Consider the following 14,059-nt stretch of genomic DNA (forward strand, 5'->3'; position numbering starts at 1 on the left):
ATCCATATCAGAATAAACTTATCCTCCAGGCTTCGGAAGCTTGCTTCTGTTCAGAGCGAGCTTATTAGCGGAGTTCTTTTATTTTTATTTTTATTTTTTTACTTGTCTGAAGGAGAGGCTAGATTGCCTACCCGGGACTGTTGGCAGCCCAGCTCTCATGCTGTGGAATGAAATGATAATGTAGGGCTGATTGCATTTTCTTGCATTTGCTAATTTGTTAAGGAAACCCATAATTTTTTTAAATATAAGAGGATTAATAGCTAATGCTATTCTTGAAACATAATAGGAAAACCGGCAGCTATTATTTAAACATAACAGCGAATGACTTATAGCACCGATTCTAAACTTTCATTTTTAAAAATGCCTGAATATCACGATACACTCCCACACCTGTCCGTTGCCGTCGAAGTTAAACCCGGCGATTCCCAGGCAGTTACGGGGTTGCGTACAAAGCACGGGAGAAGTGTCTCTGTACCGACTGGAGATTTCCCACCCATCCTTAGTGTCCTGAAACTGTGTTTTGTGTTTTTGGGTGGTCAGTGTCCCGTGTCCCACGATGCACACGCACGGCTTTAATACCACTGGACGACGGCCCCGTGGCTGCCACCGCACTCGGCAGGCTCCCTGGGTCACCTCGTGACTCGTTACAACAAACATAAGGGCTGAGTGTATCGATAGGTCACTCGACATTTGAAGAAACTGGTATTTGAAGATATTGGGCAGCTTGGCCAAGGTCACAGAGCGAGTCAAGGGCAGATGTAGTGACACCCGGCTCCGTTTCGCAGCGCAGTCCATGCCCTTCGCGCTGTACTCCTAAGAGGTTCAGTTCTCCTACATTAATTCCTGCAGATCCAGGATTCAGACATGCCCAGGGTTCCTGAGCTGGCTGCCGGCGTCTTAGGGCCACAGGGTTGATGCCTAGCAGGGGGCCCAGTGATGTCGGGCTGAATCCTGTATGGTGAACACCGCAATGCCTCTCCACCTTGGCCCCACCCACGTGTAATCAAAGAGAAAAAAAATCATGACATATTTGGTGGGAATTCATTCCTACTGGGAGGGTTAGGTTGATGGACTGGTGCAACCAGTTTACTGGGCCCATTTTCACAAGACTGAAATAACCCGAGCAGTCTGAGCCCACGGAGAAGCCGAGATGGGGAAAGGAGATGCTGGAATGTGCTAGACTCACCCAGGTTTTGCAGTTGTGGATGTGAAGTGAGATTCTTCGAGTCTTCAAGAATCCCGGGAACCTCCACCCTGTTTTTGTATCACCATCAGCATCATGCATTTGCCTCCGGAGGGGAGAGAAGCGATAGGATCGCTCCGTAAGCCATGAGCAGGACAGGACGCCCCTGGAAGCTGAGTCCCCCACCGCCGCCCATTCCCAGCTTCTGCAGTGACGTCTCCTTCAGTAGGTGCTGAGTGCCTGAGTGTCGCAAGGAAGGTGCCTGGCTGAATGGCTGCCCTTGTAGAGAAGCGAGGACGGGGCTTGACTTACCAGAGGTTTTAACTTGGGTTTCAAAAATGTTTATCATGTTTATCATAGGGATAAAAGCTTTTGACCAGAGGTTTTAACTGTAATTCAACAGGTTTCAGATATTTTTATCACAGGGGTCCATAGCCTCTGACCAAATCTGACACATGGTTTTTATAAGGCCTGTGAACTTAGAATGGGTTTTACATGTTTAAAGAGTTGGGGGGGAAAAAGGACTCTGCAATGAGACTTCATGTGTCCCACGAATCCCAGAGTATTTACTATCTGCATTTACTGCTTTACAGAAATAGCGTATGGACCCCGATTTTAGGGAGGCGGTAACATGTCATCTCTGTGAATGTCTGGAATAACGATGATATTGACGGGCTTTAAAAATGTTTGGCTAGTTAAATTGAGTTTTTATTTCTCTTGCTGTCAGAGTTTTGATGCAGTTGCTGCTTTTTACAAATCCTGCAGGGGGATGAGCGGGGTTACCTCTTTTATGTCTCCTGGGGCTGACGCAGTTTTATACTAATATGACCAGGTGTATGCTACAAGCCTGTGGTGATAAAACAGAGGAGGGGGGAGAGGAAATGGGAAATGATATTTCTTAAATGCGATTTTTTTCATAAGTTAATTTTTTAATTTTCAAGGCGATACATGAGCCAAGTCGTAGTGTCCTTGTTGGCAGTTCCTTTGCTAGTGTGTCACACACCATCATTACCTAATAAATGATTGAAAAATGAATGAATCAGCGACCCAGATGGAGTATTTCGGTTCAGAGAGGTTAGAAAGCTTGAACTAGTGATATCACTAATAAGTGATGTAATTGCTGCTCTGCTCTGGGCCTTCTCCTAAGGCCCGTTCACTTTCACTGTGTTTAGATGTGGGCGCCTCTATCTCGTTTTCATGAACAAACATGACAATTACGATATGTTCAGTGATTCCTAATATTAATATTTAATATTTGTTGCGCTAGGCTTTGCTTAATAACACGAATATATTTATTTAAACCTCCACTAAGTTTTATGGAGTAGATATTAGCGCCCCAAGTTTAGCAAGTGGAATGGAGGCAGAGAGGAGCAAAGCGTGGGCAAAACTCACCCGTGAGCCGAGCCCACGTGCCCCGGCCCCGCCGCCAGAGCGTCTGTGCGGGGCTGCAGCCGGCCGAGCCCGACTTTGGCCCGTGGGCGCGGCTGTGCGGGCCTCGCCCCGCGCGGCGGGTCCCCGAGGATCGGCCCTCCTGCGGCACCCAGCCGGGCGGCATCGTTTCCCTCTTTGGAAGCCGTGCACCGAGTTTATTTGTAAATCAATACAAATTCTATGGAGGGTGAAATTGAAACTTAGAGGTTAAGTCGTGTGTTTACGGAAGGACATTGGGGCGAGGAGAGTGGATTTGCGGGGTCCTGACCTGTAGGCATCTTCTTAAAGGAGCAGACTGCATCTCTCCCTCACGCTGACCTCGCCGCGTAGCCACCGACTCAGAGATCCTGAGGGCCGGGTCCTCCATTCCCTGTCTTCAACTTGGTGACAGAACGTACGTTTGATAATTAATGAACTATGCAATATTTTGAAGCATACACAGTTTCAAATTGACGGCAGGTAATGGCCCCCGCTGTACGGAAGCTCATTTTAAATTCTGTGCGAATGATAAAACTGGTTACGTAGCACAGGACACCTTGGTTTTGGCACGGAGAGGATTATTTGCTGAAATCAGAGAGACACAAGCAATAAATGGCACCGATACTTCCGAATAATGCTTTTTACTGTTTGTGAGCGTATGCGCATATCGAAACTATATAAAATGATGCAGGGACTCCATAAATAGATTAGGACAGTGGGCAGTAAAATGTGCCCAGGCTGGCTTTCTGAGTGAAGAAGCATCTACAGAAAAAGTGCATTTATATTCTGCCCGGAAAACCACTGAAAGGGTGATAGAGGATTCTTTAGAGACATAAATCAATAAGGTCAAAACGAGGGAGAGAGACGGCGGCAGCAACGCACTTACGGAGGCTAAACGTCTGCTGAAAAAGTGATCCCCGAATTGCAGGGAGTAAGAAAGCAGGGTCTTCAGGCGGCAAAGTGAAAGCTGAAAAGCGACCCCATTCAGGCCACGGGGTCTTCAGAAGCTTCAGGAATTGGTACCACTGCCTGGTTTTGGAATTGGGATTATGGTCTGGAAGTCTGAATAAAGAACAGCTACATTAACAAGTAAACACACGCAGTATGTCCAGCCAACGGAATATTACTTGGCACTAAACAGGAATGAAGCACTGACATACGTGCTGCAGCCTGCAGGAGGCTGGGAAGCATCGTCCTAGGTGGAAGGAGCCAGACACGAGACCACGCCGTGCACGATTCCATCCATGTGACATTTGCAGAACAGGCAAATCTGCAGCGACAGAGAGTAGATCAGCATTTGTGAGGCGCTGAGGGTGGGAGCAGGGGCGACAGGAAGTCATCGCTAATCCATCCGGAGTTTCTTGTGAGGGAGACAGAGATGTTCTAGATTTAGATGCTGCTGCTGCTGATGGATGCACAATTCTAGAAGTAGAAGGGTAGAGCCAACCTCTGTCCTCACGAATCTTACACATGAAACTGAAATATGTATTGTTTGTGGTTTTAAAAAATGAGAAAGAAGCAGGCTGATTTTGAAGACCCAGTTACAAAATATGCATGTTTTATTTTGCCTTATTTTACCTCGATTTTTGATTAAGCTCAAATTTGGTTAAAGTTTGATTTTTTAAAAAATTTAAACATCATTTAGCCTTGGAGCTAGCTGTTTTTTAATTCCTTATCATTGTGGAAGTTCTAACCAAGAAGAAAGTAAAATTAATCACAATACTACTGAGGCAAACTGTCGCCGTGTTCATAAAGTGGAAGGAAAAGCAAGTTATATTTGTATTTGAAATACGACAAAAATATAAAATAAATACAAAGTCTTTAGACTTTGATGATTTGAGGAAAAAGATTATAGGTGCAAAGAACAAATATAGTTGCAGCTAAAATATACATACCATGTAGATTGTAGGATCTTGAGAATGTTATGTATGGCATTTCTTTTTTAGTGCTGCATTTTATAATAGTAAATACATAAAACAAACAGAATAGTATAAAAAGTAAACAAAAATTATCTGTAATTTTTCAAACCTATGATAGGAATTAAGTGCATTTTTCTGTTTTCTTCGATAGAATTTTTTAGTGAATGTGTACGCGAGTATACTTATGCATGTTTTAGGTAGGCGTAAAATTATGTTATATTTAGTTTTCTATCCTGAAGTTTCCGATTTAGGATTATATACCGTGAGCATTCTTTAAAATGATTAAGCCTTTTTCTAAAATATATTTGAAATGACTGCCTACTGTTCCACTTTGTAGCTGTAGCCTGCATCCACCGTTCCAAGGGCTCTGTCTACTATGGTTATTGCAGGAGTACTCGCAATATTACGCAAAACTTGTTCTCAGCCTGGGGTTCGTAGATGACGCCGTGTGCTGCGTTACTTTTTGTGTGTGTGTTTGTAGCTGACGGGTAAAAGGTAGTTATGCGTGTGCTCCTGGTCCGGCCTGTGCGGTCATTACCTGCAGGATCCGATCCTGGCTCTGTTTCTGAGTGTGAGTGTTTCTTGTCAGCTGCCCAAAGAAGAAACTCACCTTTGACCCATGTCCGATCTTCTGATCACATTATACATACGTGTTCACACAGCATTGTTTCACCCAGCGTTACTTCTGCGGCGTTTTGTTACGTGATCGTGTCATGTAGTTAGAGCCCGTTGTTAATTCCTGCAAGTTGGAAAGGGTAGCAAGCTATTTCATTCTTTCCAGGATGGTCTGACTCCTCGGCCTGGCGCGATGAGCGGAAGTAGAAGCCAGGGCCTCTGGTTCTGCAGCGAGTCCTGGGTCTCCGTCTCTGCAGAGTCGCTCCCGCCTGGTGACTCTGAGCTGCTGGTTTAATGCCTTTACAGTCAGTTCCACCCACTGTAAAACCCGCGTATGCAGGAGGCCGTGCAGAAAGCACTCGAAACCGCCGTTGCGATGCCTCTGTCACACCGACTGACACATAAAAGGCAGGCAACAAGTGGCGATAATTAGGTTAGTGTGAGTCAGATCCATGGAGATTAGGCCCACTTTCTGCGACGGAACATCAGATCGGTTACAGATGAGAGACCGTAAGAGGACAGCAGAGGAAGACAAACAGCTCCCCGGGAGGACGGTAATGAAATCTGTGACTGTGTCACTTCGGAGCTATATCACTCTTCGGCTAAATCTCACTCAACAGCAAATCAGCGAGACAGACAGTGTTAATTATATGGGCCCCACGGAGGGTAATAAATGGTTGTTCATAAACACTCCCAGTGATTTTCATGAGCTGGGGATAGATCTGTGGGAGAGGATTTCTGCTTTCTGGGTGGTGCTCACAGATGGGCAGTTGATTATGATGTATCTGTGGGCAACGGCCAGTAGTCTTCCAGGGGCACCGAGGGGGCTCCTGAGGGGGTAATGAAGCCCAATGGAGTGGCTCAGACAAGCGTGTTTCAGAAAATACGCATCACCCTCAGGATAGAACGGATCGTCGCGAAGGGTGAAGAGAATTCCCTCCATTTACTGTCACCACGGAGTTCCTTCATACTAAAATTTTCTTTCAAATTAGGGGGATGCGTGATGAAATGAATATTTTTTATATTTTTACTAAAAAGTTCACAGTTGATGAGTTTGTGCACTTAGCTTTTGCCGCTGCGGTCACTTTATAAGAATGCATGCGGCTAAAATAAAACGTAACTATTTTAATTTTTGTTCCTGTAAAATTGGGCATATACCAGTATTTTAAAGACAAGATTTCGTCTGAAAAAGAAATCATAGTTTTCAGCCTAGGTTCCTGTTACGTTAAAAGGCCGTTAGATTTCAGTTAATTAAAATAGCACAACAAGCAACTTACAGCTCAGATGGCGGAAGACTCAAGAAAGAACCTCCTTTCTTTCCCCCGTTACGGCCTGTGCCTGATAAAGCCGGTGTTTATCTCTAAAGCCAGAGTAACACTGTTAACTCCAGCAGCAAAGGGAGGCTAAAAAGGCTCAATGTTTTCTTCAAACTAATTGAACTTTCAGCCACGCTGTCCCTGGGGTACCGGGGAGGACGTGAAGTTTACGTGAACTGCAAATGCTTTGCTATAGGGAGCGCGGTGAAATATTTTTATAAATATGCATCCACTTTGTACGTATAAACCTTAAAAGCATAGCTTGCAATTATAGGTGGAATTCTTTCCCTTTGAGTCAATAAGGCCTAATTCAGGATGATTTCCGTGCAAGTTGGCTGATGCTGGCGTTTGCACCATGTATGAAGATGGGAGTCGCCCAGGTTCGCTGATGGTGATGACGGCATTGCAAGGAAAGGTTCAAACGTACTTTAAAATTTGTAAATTGTAAAATATTCCGCAGCCCTAAAATGTTGCGAAACGCTTGTTTTATTACAAAGAATCCATATTTTAATTATGAGCCACCAGTATTTTTTGACCAAAAATTCTCCCAAGATACTTTACTGAAATTAAGATATTAGTAGGTTCAGCCTTTCATTGGGATGCGTTAATTCCTAACTCGTTCATTCATCTGTATGTTAAATATGTGCAGACGCGCAAGTCACTTTTCCAAGGGATAAATAATAAGATGGTGTATAGGATAGACGAAAATTAGGCCCATTGTTTATTTAGCATCTACTCACAAATCTTTAGATTATTCAGCCCGCGCTGATCCATCAGCGCCCGTAAAGCCACCCGCGTCCTTAAACCAGGCCGGCGAGTTCTGACACAGGCTCTCCCTCGCGAGCTGTGACCTTGTTTCTGGACTCCCTGGACTGACTTTTCTCATGTGTGTAACGGAGATAAAATAAAATTTAAAAATGCTCCCTATGCCCTCGGGGTGTTGGGAAGACTCAAGGAGATGCGTGTAAAATGTTTAAGGCAGTGTCGGGATGCGCGAAGGATGCCCCGCAGCGCAGATGCCGTTCCTCTCACCGAGCGGCAGGACTGATTAACCCTGGATCCTGAGTGCTGGGGTGATTGTTGCCGTGAGATCACGTTAAGTCGTGGAGTCAGGCGACTGGTCACAAATCACACAGCCAGTGACTGTCAGAGCTGGGAATTCAGTGCCGATCAGTGTGTCTCCAAAAGCCAAGCTCCGTTCCCGTAGCGTCAGACGCCTCCAGGTTCTCGACCTGTCGGGCCACCGTTTTCCGTTTTAAGGGACAGGCTCGCTCTGCCTCCTTTCCAGGTCTTTGGGAAATTCAGAGTCGTTCTGAACATAAGCAGGAACCCCAAGGAGGGGTGGGGGGCCTTTTGCTCCTGTGGCCGCTCGCGGTTCCTCCTGGAATCTACTTGTTTCCTCTCGTTTTCAGTTTCCAGCCGCCCTCTCACGGCCTGTTGGATGCTTTCATGCTCTATTATTCACACGCTGTCTTTGTTTTAAAACAACCTTTTCTAAGATTTTTATACAAAAACTGAACCATGGGTCTTGGGATGTGGGATGCACACAGCCAAGAAAATAATAGAAAGTGACTTAAAAATAAGTATGGGATACAATTATTCTTTAGGTTTCTTGGGCATTTTTTAGTGAACCAATGTGATGGTTTTAAAAAATTGTCTCCATCCCCTGAAACCTTGCCCCTTTGTCTATCTTTTCTGCAACGTACTCTGTCATACTCAGTCCAATAGGCAACACAAGTATTCTTAAAGAAACCAGTTTACCTGTTTAAAGACGTATTTTATATGACGTCAGAAATACAATCTGGAAGCACATTGGGGTGTGTGTGTGTGTGTGCTTGTGATAATCATCTGAATCTTGCTTTTTATGTCTGGCAACGGTAACATTTGGAGAACAGGTAGCTTATTTCTCATAATAGCTGTATGATTTTCCAGTTGGCTCTTTAGAAACACGGGCTCCCCAGGGGTAGTAAGAATTCTGGATAGTAAGACAGTAATAGACTTCACAGCGCTTGATAACGAATTCCTTATAAGTCAGCTTAGCGTCGCCAGTTGAACCGGCGATGCGGCCTCACTGCGCTTGCCGTGGGCAGTGAGGAGGGGTCTTCTCAGTCCCTGCTCTTCCAACCCTCTCGAAGGTATTTCAGATTCAAACAGAACATTTCTCAACAGCTAGACTCAGTTAAACCCCTATGTGGGAAGCTCCGGTAGGAAACCCATACGAATATTTTATTTTTCTAAGAAAGAGCAATAGGATATTTTAACTTATTTCTCTTTATGAAATTTTTAAAAAAGTGAGCTTTTTGCAAAGACTTCCAAGCTCTTGTCAATTTCTCTGTTTCTTAAAGAAATCTAATACGTAGGAGAATTATTTATTCGTGTTTTTTTGTTATTTTGGGGGGGTTTGCCTCACCTTCTTTCAAAATCTGGAAGTTTGGGGAATATGCTCTATGCCTTCCCAACTGCAGCATGAAACGGCATTTTATTAAAATATCTCACACAGAGAGATTCGAATTCAAGAAAATGGATGATGGTGTTATATACTTTGCAGGGATTTTCAGTCAGCTGCTGAGAGTTTTCAAACTTTAATTTAAAAAAACTATTTGATTGATAATACAAAACTGCATTGATGAGTTGGCCACAGGAATGGCCTCCCTTCAAGATATCTTTATTGTTTTATAAGTGTGTGTGCGTGTGTGTGTGCGTGTGTGTGTGTGCGCTCTCACGCGTGTTTTTCTAACGACAGTGGGGTATATGAAACTTACAAGCTCATGGGAGGGTCGAAAAATGACTAAAATATCCTGCTTCAAGGACTCGAGCGTTAGCGAAGGCACTAAACACATACGTAGAGAAGTCTCATCTAAGGCGGCCCATGACCAACGCTCCCAGGCGCCGACGCTTTGAGCTTCAACAGCTGCCTCTCTGTGGGCCCACTGGGCTGTCCAGCTCCCTGGCTCTGGAGGGACTGGGTGTGGGGTGACATGGTTAGGAAACCAGGACCAGTGTGAGGTCTTCAGCCGGCTTCTCCTGGGGTTCAAGGACCCCGAGGCATATGAGGTCCGTAAGGGGCAGGTTGTCGCGGGCAGAGGGTGGATGCACCTGCATCCTGGGACCCACCTGCAGGGCTGGCTGGGCAACCCTCCATCCTGGGAAGAGGCTTATGACGTAAAGGTTCCTGAAGCTTAAGCTCACAGGCATCTTGCCTCTGATTGAAACCCCAGATAAGAAAATAACGAAAGTCAGAGTTGACCGGTGATTGTGTGTCTGCTCATAGTTATGTCTAGTCAGCCATTTAGCAAATGAAGATTCTACTTTTTCCAAAGTTGAAGTTTGGTGTTGGCTAAGGAAAATATTGGTTTTAAGTACTGGTTTGCACCCCTGAGGGGGCAGGTGGTGTGTGACACATTCCCAGATCTCAGCAGTCCGCAGAGGTCGCCTCTTCCCTGAACTCATGCCCGGACAGGGAAGGGGTGTCACGAGTGGATCCATCTGCCATACTCGGCCCCAATAGAAGTGCGATTTACATGATTGTTTCTGAGCATTGAATAGCATAGATTTATAGAATAAATACCTATTTATCATCATCATAACAAAACCCAACATCAAGATATACTTGCCACCATCAACCAGTTATATAATTTACCCCAAACTGCAGCCAAACCTAACGACACTGTTGTTCTGCACGGCGTGTGCCATGCTTTCCTACCATATACTCACTGTACAGTTGGCTGGCAAATGCAATAACACATTTACATATCTTACAGTTCCCCTGTATCACATTCTATTTTCTGAGAACTTTTAGAAAGTTTGCTCCTCCGCTTAGTGTTCTAAATTGTGGGTTATCATAATCCCCACTAATGATTTGTTCCATTGATTGAATCACTTAAGGCTCTCCGCCAGTGAAATGATGAGCATCTTTTTTAAGGGGATAATCTATGGAATAATTGAAGTCTTTAGAAAAACCGACTGTGAGTAATAATGCTAATTGCATTTGACTGACAAGAGGACCCCCTTGTGATGAATGGGTGCAGGATCTAAAGCGATGCTTACTAGTAATCTGATTTTTCCATCTTTGCTGAAGTCAAAATAAAATTGTATTGTCGGGAGAAATCAGAGGAGAAAAATAAAATCTCGGATTTTTTTTTTAAAGGAATACTGCTTTTAAAGAAAGAAAAATACTGTCCTGAAGTCTTGGATACTGAGGTCTCAGTATCTGTGTCCAGGGGTGTCTGGGCTCTTGATCAGCAGTGTCATCAAGGAGAACTTGGTGGGGGGCAGGATACAGGGAGAGTTCTTCTGACATATTATCCCGGTGTCCATCAGTCTCTGCTTCCCCAGGCATCCAGGCGCTTCTGGGTTTATCTACTCAAAATGAACACACAGTTGGATGAAGATTCGTGCCGTCCATGCTACGTAGATCTGGAAACAAGACCAGTCATCTAGCTCTGCCTTCCCACTGCATTCCCACCAGATCCCCTTCGTTAAACATCCGCTACATGGAAATTCTAAAGCAACCACTGCTCCTCACTTATTTCCAGGAAAAGAGGAGCTTGTCATGTTCTATCCTTTGAGTGGAAAGATAATAATTGAACGTTTCATTACTAATAACTAGAGATTTATAGAGACAGTTGGCTCATACTAGGTCAAGATTATTGATATTCGAGATTATAAATGTTCAATATTTGTCACACAGAAATACTTCTTATTTATAAAACGCAGCAGTACTTAAATACTTCACATTTATCTTTTTTTGATATGCATAAAAGCATAATGCATTATATACACACACTTTCCATTTCCTGCGTGGGAAGCCTATGGGTCGGAATGGAGAGAACTGGATGGAGCTCAGAGCCTCAGCCTCCACGAGCCAGGTGCCATCAGCAGCTGCCCTCTAAGGGCCACGCCTGTCCTCTGTCTGCGCCCACGTACGTCCACTCAGATGGGCTTTATTCTTCATTTCTGGTTTTGATGTTTATTACAGTTTTGTCTCCATCAAACCTTTGACCTAGTTTGCACTTTAATTTTAAGAGAAACTTCTCAGAATCTGGGAAGATGAAGGGATATTGAACCCCGGCCGATGTGGCTCAGTGGTTAGTGTGAGCCCCACGGGTTGAAGGGTCCTGGGTTTGATTCCGGTCAAGGGCACATATGTTGGTTGCAGGTTCGATCCCTGGCCCTGGTTGGGGTGCGTGCAGGAGGCAGTCAGTCGATGTGTCTCTATCACATCGATGTTTCTCTCTCTCTCTCCCCCTTCCACTCTCTCTGGGAAGAAAAAACTATGGAAAAAATACCCTCAAGTGAGGATTAAAAAAAAGAGAGATTGAAGTAGATAATTATGATTTCCAAGCAAATTGGTGGTTGTATGAATGAAGTAGAAGAGCATATTTTTAGGATATTTGCTTCTGTGCCTTGCCTCTGTGACACTCGTTTCTTTGTACTAAAGTCCTGTCTCTGAGTCGCCTTTGTCTTTTCCGATGAACTCACCTTGCCCAGGAGCCACGCCTGTTTTGTGAGTTATTTGATGACATTGCTGTGGACAGTGTTGAAAGGGACACTGTGTCGTCCTATTGGTGGCAAAGAAGTCATCAAAAAAATAGCTGACAAGCGGCCATCAATGTGCGTCTGTTACACAGAGACCGAAGGGAAGGTTTAAGGCTGCAGCTCTGTCACCCCCAGGTGCTGATGTAGTTTCAAAGCAGGTGTCTTTAAAAAAATCCATTTCTGATGGGGTTAAGGCTTTATCTCTAAAAGAGTTTGGCCAGTCCCAGTACTGGTCCGTCATTTCTCACCTGTGAAGTTCTATCAGCGTAAGAGCCTAGAGCACAGTGTCTCTAAAAAACAAAACAAAACACTATAATTTTTTTCTGTAAAATAAATTGTTGCATAAAAGTTCAGATTTTGTTGAACCTGGAATTAATTATCAACTAAAATAAAATATGAGACTTCAAAAACAATAAGCACGTTAAGAGCATCAGACCCTTTAAACTCGGAAGTAATAGAGGCGGATTTGTCTGGTAAGAGGCCTAGTAGTCGGTGGCTGTGGAAGGGGTGGGAGGGAACAAAGTCCGGGCTCCTCCAGGCTGGAGAGTGACAACCTGGATGTGAAACTGCCTCCGGTTTCCACCCCAGCTTGACACCCAGGGCTCAGCTGTGCTTGCTGGGAGCCCTGCTGTCGCCGGAGCTCCGTGACGCCGCGGTCTTCAGGTCGTCATGGTGATCCAGGGACGGTGGCTCTTAGCTCTGTGTCAGAACTGGGCACCGTCGGTTACCAATCCGGCCGACCTGCCTTAATTTGATCCAGACACGCTGGAAGCTGCACCTCACAACTTAATTTTTCTTAACATTTTATTGGGGTATAACTGACATATAATAAGCCACATGTATTAAAAACGTGAAATCTGACATATTCAAAATTCACATATGCACACCTGTGAAACCAACACCGCGGCCCAGATGACCGGCGGAGCTGGGGCCCCAAAAGATTCCTATGCCCTTTGCGAGTCCCGCCTCCCGCCCCGCAGCCGCCACGAAGCTGCTTCCTGTCGGGGGCTGTGCCGAGGAGGTGGGCGCTGCTCCACGCGGTGCTCGGCTCCCAAACCTTAGCGTGTCGATTCTAGACGGTGCCGCCTGTCGTCGGCGATGTGCCCGGGGCTCCCTGTGCGGGTGAAACAGTCCCTCTCCTGAGACCTTACCTCCAGCGCCTCACTGGGTGAGGCTGGGTGCACCTTGCTGTCCCTGGGAGCCGTTGAGTAATTTCATTTTCTAGGGTGAAAACTGGTTTCAGAAGAGGAAGGTATTGAAAAGCTACGGGAAGAAGACACATTAAGTTCTCATGGTTTAAAATCCATGTTCTAGGAACCGTTTCCTCATGAGCAGGCCCGGAGGCCAGCTGATTGTCCTCTGGATGTGATCACTGGTTATTATTCGGGAAGGGGTTACGATTTGGAGATACAGGGCTCCTGAAAGTATAGAAATGAACATTATTTTTTAACTGTCATGGATGTTCTTGGTTTCACTCAACATTTCCTATTTTGGCTGGCAGAATTCTATTCAACTAGTTTTGAGGATGTCTAGAGGTACGAATTCAGTGAAAACGCTGTCTTTAAGAGCACAGGTGTATATCATATAAGAACATCTGCTGGGCCAGATGTCGTCACCACTAAGTTCAAGCTGTTGCCAGGGAACATTGTCCCCCGATCGTTTTATCGTTCATTTGGGGAGCACCGCCTGGGAGGGATGGCGTGCCAAGGCGAGATGCGGTCATCAGCGTGGAGAGTGGCCCGCGGGCTCGGGGGGCCGTCCTATCCTTGCTAATCGAGTGGCTGTGTTGCCGCCAGGGCGTGTTGGAGAGGAGTTGATAGATGCACTGACTGGGGCTCTTAACGGTGACAGTGGGACACTGCGCTTGAGCACAGGGGACCGTGACCTCGCACTGCAGCTGGTCTGTGTGCAGTCGTCCCAGCAGAACTAGGCACCTGCTATGCCCTGGACTCGGGTAACGGAGGCGGCGTCTGACCTCTGCGGTCACAGTGACTTGGGGTGGAGCAGGAGACTCAGCTAATTTTGGCGGCGTGAGGAAGCACCCACATTTCTAGGTCAGCCGTCTGCGTTTGCTTCTC

At 45.5% G+C, this 14,059-nt stretch overlaps 1 long non-coding RNA gene across 15 annotated transcripts in view; it reads left to right on the forward strand.

The window, feature by feature from the left end:
* Positions 1–14,059, forward strand: part of LOC107526463 (uncharacterized) — a 276,844-nt gene that overhangs the window by 17,874 nt on the left and 244,911 nt on the right. The window lies entirely within an intron of this gene.

This window comes from Miniopterus natalensis, chromosome 16 (assembly GCF_054644295.1).
Source record: "Miniopterus natalensis isolate mMinNat1 chromosome 16, mMinNat1.hap1, whole genome shotgun sequence".
Taxonomy (NCBI): domain Eukaryota; kingdom Metazoa; phylum Chordata; class Mammalia; order Chiroptera; family Miniopteridae; genus Miniopterus; species Miniopterus natalensis.